Here is an 8291-nt window from a genome sequence, read left to right as displayed (position 1 = left end):
AATAAATAGCTTTAATGAAGCATGTATATAATATGTTTTAATAAAATAGAATGCAATATTGTATGATGGAGCTGCCATTCAAAATTCATTTACTTTCTTATAGACCTATATCTTGCTTTCACATCTATTTATTTCTCTGTACTTATTTTCTGAAACTCTGTGTCAAAACAGTAAGTTTAGTACAGAATCTATGTCTGGAATGTCTTCTTTATTTTCAAAACCCAGTATCATGACCTATCAGGGATACACAAAGTAATTAAAGAAAACAAAACAAAAACATGTGAGAACTCCTCGTGTAAGATTCAAAATCTAGTTCTTCCTTACCAAGGAGAAAAATTGATATAACTGTATCAAAGTTGGTTCTAGTAGATGGGGCACAGAAGAATTGAAATGTCAGTAATAAACTCCAGTAGCAACAATGAAAAACAACAATCATTTTTTTCTATGAAAAGGTAAATGCACGGAAGAATGACCCCATGTACTAGAATGTGTCGTAAAGACGCAGCTCATCAGTGCAAAGCATAAGTGTGCTATGCTTTTCACAGATATATTTATATTAAACTAAGAATACTTTTAATGATGATTTAATAATTGAGATATTTAAATAAATACTATTACAAGGCATAGAACTGTTCATAGATGAATGCATTTTTTTCCTACAGTATCTTTGAATGTGGATGTTTTGAGTGAATATGTTATTTGTGAATTTCCAGGCAAAACATATAAAAGCACAATTCAAAGTGAGCCAATATCTAGTATTTATACAAGTAGGATGTTGATTTTTTTTACAATTACAAATTCTTCCAAAGATGTATATAGAAATTCTTCCAAAGAAATATATAGCTATACAATATGGTTAATTGAAATAATATTTTAAAAACACCTAACTATAAATTATTGTTATAGACTATTGTTTTACATAATTGTTCATATTTTTACACAAAAGAAATAGATTTGTCAAAAGAACTAGAAGAAGAAGAAATATCAGAAAGTAAACTGGAAAATGAGAGAAGTTTTGATAAAGATGCAGAAAATCAAGGTTTTGTAAGTAAAATTTTAAATTTAAATTCATCATTTATTAATGTTTGCTTCAATGATACTGCCTTTGGCCAACATGCTGCATTTTAAACTACCTTATACAGTCAACAGATTAGTAGCTTAATATTAAAATTAAAACATTTAACCTGTTCACAATGGCAGAATATTCTTAGAATCACATTACAGGGCTAAACATTTTATCTTGCTGTGTAGTAAGTCAATATCTGATTATTGTAATTGCTTCATTTGCTACACAATTTGGCAAAGATAAGGTCAAATGTGAGTATCATGATTCATCATTTGAATTAATGAATGAGTTCTTTATATATTCTAGATACTTTTTCTCACATGTACAACAGGTCAAGACATTTTACCAGTCTGTAAAGCTGCCTCTTCAAGTTAATGATCATGTCTTTTGCTGCAGAGAATAATTTTAGTTTAATGTTGTTCCATTTGTAATTCATTGGTCTTATTGATTGTACTCCCAGTCTCATGTTCATATAGTCATTCACTTTGTCAGTGAGTTAAAGATTATTCTGTAACTTCTCCTCTATTGTACTCAAGAAATCAATCCTATGTTGAGATACCTAGTTCAGTTGACTCTGAGTTTTGTGCAGGGGGGAGAGGTAAAGACTAGCAGATTCATCTATTTATATCTGTTCAGGTTGACCAGCACCGTTTGTTTCTGCAATGCATATTGTTGACTTAGGACTATGGGCTTATAGGTGGGTCCTCAATTACATTCCAGTAATTAAAACGTTTGTTTGGAGGCCACTACCAGGCTGTTTTATTGCTATAACTGTAGTGTAACTTGAAATCTATAATAGTGACGCTTCCAGCAATCTTGTATTTTGTTCTTTTTGGTTTTGTTTGCTTTGTGTTTTTGTTTCTGCTTTATTACTGAGGATTGTTTCTGCTATTCTTGTTCTTTTGTATTTCCATAAGAAATTCAAAATTTTCATTTTCATTTTCTGTGAACATTGCACAGGAAATTTTTTATAAGGATTGTGTTGCATAAACAGGTTGCTTTTATTAGGATGTCCATTTTCAAAATATTAACCTACCATTCCATTCTCTTAGGAGGTCATTCCATGTTCTGGTAACTTCAATTTCTTATTTTCACAATCTTATAGCTTTCATTGTACAAATCTTTCACTTCCTTTGGTGAGAGTTATTCCAATTTATTATACATGGAGGCTATTTTGAATGGCATTGTTTTATTTCTTTCTCTGTGTGTCTGTTATTTGCATATAGGTAGGCTACTTATTTTTGGGCTTCAAATTTATACCTGTTGTATTGCTAGCTGTGTCTATCAGTGTTTTCTCATAATTTTCTGTAGGAGTGTATAAGGTCTTTTTTTAGAATTTTATCACCTACAAAAATAATTTCATACATTTCCTCCCTTTTCGCATTTCATTTATCTTCTTTTGTGTTACTCCTCTAGGTAAGATTTCAAGTACTATATTAAACAGGAGGTGAAAGAATAGTCATTTTGCTCTTGTTTGTGATTTTAGTGGAAATGTTTTCAGTCAGCAACAATAGGGTTCATATTCTTTTTCTCAGAATCACAGGTTAATTTCAAGGTCTTCATTTGAGGAAAGAATTTGATTTTACAATCCACTTATAGACTATTAAGAGAATGCTAACTTCTAGAATGGGGGCTTTGTCATTAATGGACTATCCAAATATTCTTTTTTTTGTATCAGTGAAGAAAATCAATTATTTCCTAGTAATTATCCACTCTCCTTAATGGGTATATGTTTCAGGAATTCAGTAATGAAAAGAGTTCATATAGATGAAAAACTATACTTTTCCATTTTACACAATCTGTTCAGAGACACAAAATACAGTAATATGCTCTCAGCAGTCTCAGAACATTGTGAAGACATTTTATGTTTTAAACATATAGAAACTTCCTCAAGATCCGAGCTGGACTTGATAGGGGAGGTTTCCTTGCCCGGACAACCTGAGGACTTTGCAACTGCTTATGAGACCATGTCTAGCAACCAGACAGGTCCACCTGCTGAAGCTCAAGCTGCGGTGGGAGAACCTGTCTTGCAGCCCAGTGTGGTGGACTGTGTTGCCAGCCTGCCTCTCATCAGTTCTACGTGTGGGATGGTGAGCATCACCTCCACCTCCACCAAGACGATCTACCCCCATGTCAGGACTGTGTGTGATGTGGCTGAGAAAGGCATCAAGAACCTCACCATGGCTGCAGTTAGCAGAGCATGGAACATCTTGTTCAAACTGGAGTCCCAGATTGAGATGGCCAGTGAGTATGCACACCGAGGGCTGGACAGACTGCAGGAAAGTCTGCCCATTCTCCAGCAGCCGACTAAGAAGGTTTTATTGGATACTGAGGAACTTGTGGCATCTACAGGGGCTCAAAAAATGGTATCCAGCTCAGTGTCTAGTGAGAAGGACATGGTGGCCACCCAGGTCTCAGAAGCAGTAGATGTGACCCATGGGGCTGTTCAGAGCAGTGTGGACATGGCCAAGTTAGCAGTGACCAGTGGTGTCCAGTCATGAGCTTCCATGTGGGACAGATGGTGATTAGCAGAATAGGCAGGGTGCTGGTGAAATCAGAGGTCTGGGAAGACAATCGCCTGCCCCTGACTGATGTAGAGGTAGCCCTGATTGCCATATCCCCGGAGGACTCAGACATGGCCTCACTGCAGGAGCAGTGAGAGAAGCAGAACTACTTTGTATAGTTGGGCTCGCTATCAGAAAGGCTTTACAATCACACCTATGAGCACTCACTCTGCAAGTTGTACAATGCCACGCAGTGGGCATAGGAAATACTGCAGCAGCTCACACATGTGCTCAGCCTTATGGAATCTGTGAAATGGCATGGGCATTTCACATAAGGGATGGGCAGGAGAAGCTGCACCAGATGTGAGTCAGCTGGAACCAGAGTTTTCTGAAAAGAACCCAGCTAAGGCAGAGCAAGTAGAGGCCCTGACACTCAGCATGTTCACAGAAATCATCCAGCAGCTGCAAAACATGTGTGTGGCCCTGAGGGCCGGCACCCAGAATCTACCCATCCATGTCAGGGAGCAGGCACAGCAGACCTGCATCCAGGTAGATGAACTTTAGACTACTTTCTCCAGCATCCACTCCTTTTAGGACCTCACAGCCAGAATTCTTGCCCAAATGTAGCAGCACATAGCCAGAGCCTCAGAGACCCTCAACCACACTGTGGAGTACGTGGCCTAAATCACTCCAGCCACGTGGCTCCTGGAATCATTGAGAAAGCCCCTGAAGAGAAGGATCAGGGCCAACATCTATCTGGCTTGACTACTTTTCCCATCAGTCTTTTAGTACAACTGGTCCTCTCCTACTGTTGAGTTTGAATGAGACATGTATTTAACCTATTCCCATCAGTCATTTAAAGCAAATAATAATAATAATAATAATAATAATAATAATAATAATAATAATAATTCTAGAATATTCAAGGAGAAAAAAGATACAGAACTTCTAGATTTTTGCCCTAAAAACATGGATGGTAATGCGTAGTGATAGCTCAAGCCTATCATCCTGTGCCAGCACTGTGGTGTAGAGGTAGGAGGGTCACACATTCAAAGCCCAACTGCCACAGAGTAAATTCAATGATAGTTTAAGTTACATAAGACCTTGTCTTAAAGTAAATCAAGCATAGTGATATTCCACTCAGGTTCATTTCCTACATCTTGACCGACAATAGCAAGAACTTTTCTAACAGACCCTGATACCTGGTCCAAGAATCCAGCAGCTGTGAAAGGATGGACATCTTGGATGTTGCAATCATTTCAGATGAGAAAGTGAATGAGGGCTGAGTGTCCAGTGTTCCTCAAATCCTGGGGCTCAGTGTTGCCTTAATGAGTTTTATATACATCAGGAAAAAAGAAAGAAACTTCCTCTAGCAAGTATCTATTATATGCTGATTTACCATGAGCTAAGTGTTGCTGATGAGGGCATATGCTATAGGACATAAAGAAAATAAGAAGCAAAATTTCAAGTCAGATAATGCACTTCCATGTAAAGAAAATATAGGTTAATGTGGAGACAATTGGGAAAAGTTGAATTTTCAGCAAGATGGGAGTCAGAATGGCATTTTGTGGTCAGAGATCTTTATGAATGTGAATATTAAGATACTGAAATGAGAATGAGATGTTCACTCAGTAAATGCCAAATACAGTGTAATTACTGGACAGAAGCAATAGTGGAAAATAACTTTCACACTGAGTTTATTTTGTGATTTTATTAGTTTTAATTAAATTTTAATTTTGGGGGGAACTTCACACATGAGCAATATATATATATATATATATATATATATATATATATATATATATATATCACTTTCCATAACTTGAATTTTAAAATTTGAGATTATAATTACATTTCTTTCTTCTCATTTCTTCCTCTATACCTTCTATTTTCTCTTGTCCACTATCATTAAATTTCTCAAGCCTTTTGACATGTTTTGTAATTAATTTTTATTGCACAAGAGGGAACATTAGGTATTCATCTATCTGAGTCTGGATTACCTCATGCAATAAAGACTTTTTTAGTTTCACCCATTTATATGAACTGTGTAACATGCTGTGAGAAGCTTCTATTTAACTAACCATCCTAAAACCCCATGTTAGAAAACATAAGTGTTGTTTTCTGCAATGGTGAGTTGCCATAAGGCTGTGAAAACCCACCCATAAGGTTGTGAGGAGCAGCTAGAAGCATTCACAATAGCATCTGAACAGACAACTTAAAATATTCCATAAAAATCTTTCATCTTGAAAACAGATACACATTAAAAATATGGTCCACCCTAAGCAAGTTGTTTTTATCTTAGCGATGTAGGAATGGTTTAAAATAGACAAGTCAACAAATTAAATAAAGCACATAAATGGACCCTGAGATAAAAATCACATGATCTTCTCCATAGTTGCAGATAAGGATTTTGACAAAATCCAATATACCTCCATGACAACAGTCCAAGACAGGTAGTAGCACAAGGAGGGACATATCTCGATATAATAAAGTATGCATATGTGAAAATTACTGCCAATGTCATCCTAAATAGAGAAAAATGAGAGCAATCTCATTGAACTTGTCAGGGGGACTGTCACAATCCTCAGTCCTTTTCAATATTGTGCTCAAAGTACTATCTAGAGCAGTAAGTCAAGAGAAGCAAATTAAAGTGAGACAGATAGAAGAAAGGAAATTAATATTGTTTAAAGAAGTCTTCCTGATAATAATCTACGCACTTCTGTCTTTCAAATACCATCTGAATTTATTTGGGCATACCAATTGGAATTAGGAATTTTTAATCTAAATGTAATTACCTTTGTTAATATTGTACATCAGATCCTATTCTATGAATGTATTGTCTGTGTTCTGTATTTCTCTTACATAATGAGGTGCCATGAGAAATGAAAGATTTAATCCTGAAGTGTGTATATTACTTTTGCAATTAAAATATCTTTGCTTTCAACATATACTTCATACACTTTAAAGTACAATTTTCATAAACTCAGAAATTATGTTCTTAGAAATCAAAGAACACCTTTTAAAAATGTGTTACCAATACTTATTTGACAGAGTGTGTCTAATGGACTGCATGAAACTTCCACAGAAGCTCTCCATTCATCAGACAATGATGCAGTGAAAGAGCATCTAGAGATAAGTAAGTAGTGCATTTTAAAGTATAATTGTTGTAGAAACTGTAGTGCAGAACCCTATCTCTTATAAGTAGACAAAAAAAAATTACCAATCAAATATGTAGTAAGCAAAAGGATAAGCCAACTGGTAATAACATATACATGGGAAAATCTGAGCAGCAGGTAAGATGTAGTCAGTGAACAAGTCCTCCCTCCTACAACTCTTAGATGTCCCTATGCAATCTGCATTATCTTTAGCAATATATTAGATAAATACAAATATACGGATAGGATTGTTTTGAATAAACTTATTTTGTTGTTACAAAAATGAGTGTCAGGATAAATTAAGGAGTAATGTGTGCTAGAACCTTCAGTCTAGTAGTGCATCTCTGTGTGTTTGAATCAGTGAGTTTAGTGCCTTTTATCAGTCATGGATTCAGGTCTGTAGCTAAAAATTCTAATATTAACACATGGTTTTGTTCTTATCTTGCACAATCCACATACTTTAAGGATCATTACCTAAACTCCTCTAGAACAGTTCTTGCAAGCACTAAATGTAGTCAGACTCATACAATTTATATGCTCACATTTTTTTTGTAAATGCTTACGCTTTTGTTTTAATTTTGTTACTTTTCCTTATTATTGATAATGGTTTTGTTTAAGGATTTACCCAGGCTCTCAGAATGTTAAACACATGTTATATCAGTGACCTAATCATCCCAGTATATGGTACAGTCTTGTGATGTGCCTTGGAGTTACAAGAACCATCTTTCTCTTTTAATTAGATATTTTCTTCATTTACATTTCAAATGTTATCCCCTTTCTTAGTTTGCCCCCTGAAAATTCCCTATCTTCTCCACCCTTCCCCGGCTCACCCACCCAACCACTCCTGCTTCCTGGCCCAGGCATTCCCCTATACTAGGCCATAGAATCTTCACAGGACCAAGGGCCTCTTCTCCCATTGATGACCAACTAGGCCATCCTCAGCTACATATGAAGTTAGAGCCATGAGTCTCTTGGTGTGTTTTCTTTGATTGGTAGTTTAGTCCTAGAGAGCTCTAGGGTTACTGGGTTGTTCATATTGTTGTTCCTCCTAGAGGGCTGCAAACCCCTTCAGCTCCTTTGGTACTTTCTAGATCCTTTATTGGGGACTCTGTGCTCCATTTAATGGATGACTGTGAGCATCCACTTCTGTATTAGTCAGGCACTGGCAGAGCCTCTAAGGAGGCAGCTGTATGAGTCTCCCATCAGCAAGCTCTTGTTGGCATCTGCAATAGTGTCTGAGTTTTGTGGGTTTTTATTGGTTGGATCCCCAGGTGGATCAGTTTCTGGATGGTCATGCCTTCAGTCTCTGCTCCAAACTGTCTCTGTAACTCTTTCCATGGGAATTTTCTTCCCCCTTCTAAGAAGGATCTGTGTCTGTACTTTGGTCTTCCTTCTTCTTGAGTTTCATGTGTTTTGCAAATTGTATCTTTTGTATTCTGAGCTTCTGGGCTAATATCCACTTACTAGTGTGTACTTATCATGTGTGTTCTTTTGTGACTGGGTTACTTTACTTAGGATGACTAAAAGAAACATCTTAAAGCATTCAAATGTGCTCTTTCATCATAG

At 36.4% G+C, this 8291-nt stretch overlaps 1 pseudogene; it reads left to right on the top strand.

Moving 5' to 3' along the window:
* The first annotated feature begins 3033 nt into the window (after positions 1-3033).
* Positions 3034-4385, top strand: LOC110337820 (annotated as a pseudogene).
* The last annotated feature ends 3906 nt before the right edge of the window (positions 4386-8291 follow it).

This window comes from Mus pahari, chromosome 1 (assembly GCF_900095145.1).
Source record: "Mus pahari chromosome 1, PAHARI_EIJ_v1.1, whole genome shotgun sequence".
Lineage (NCBI taxonomy): Eukaryota > Metazoa > Chordata > Mammalia > Rodentia > Muridae > Mus > Mus pahari.
This window is presented reverse-complemented; position numbering and strand designations above follow the sequence as displayed.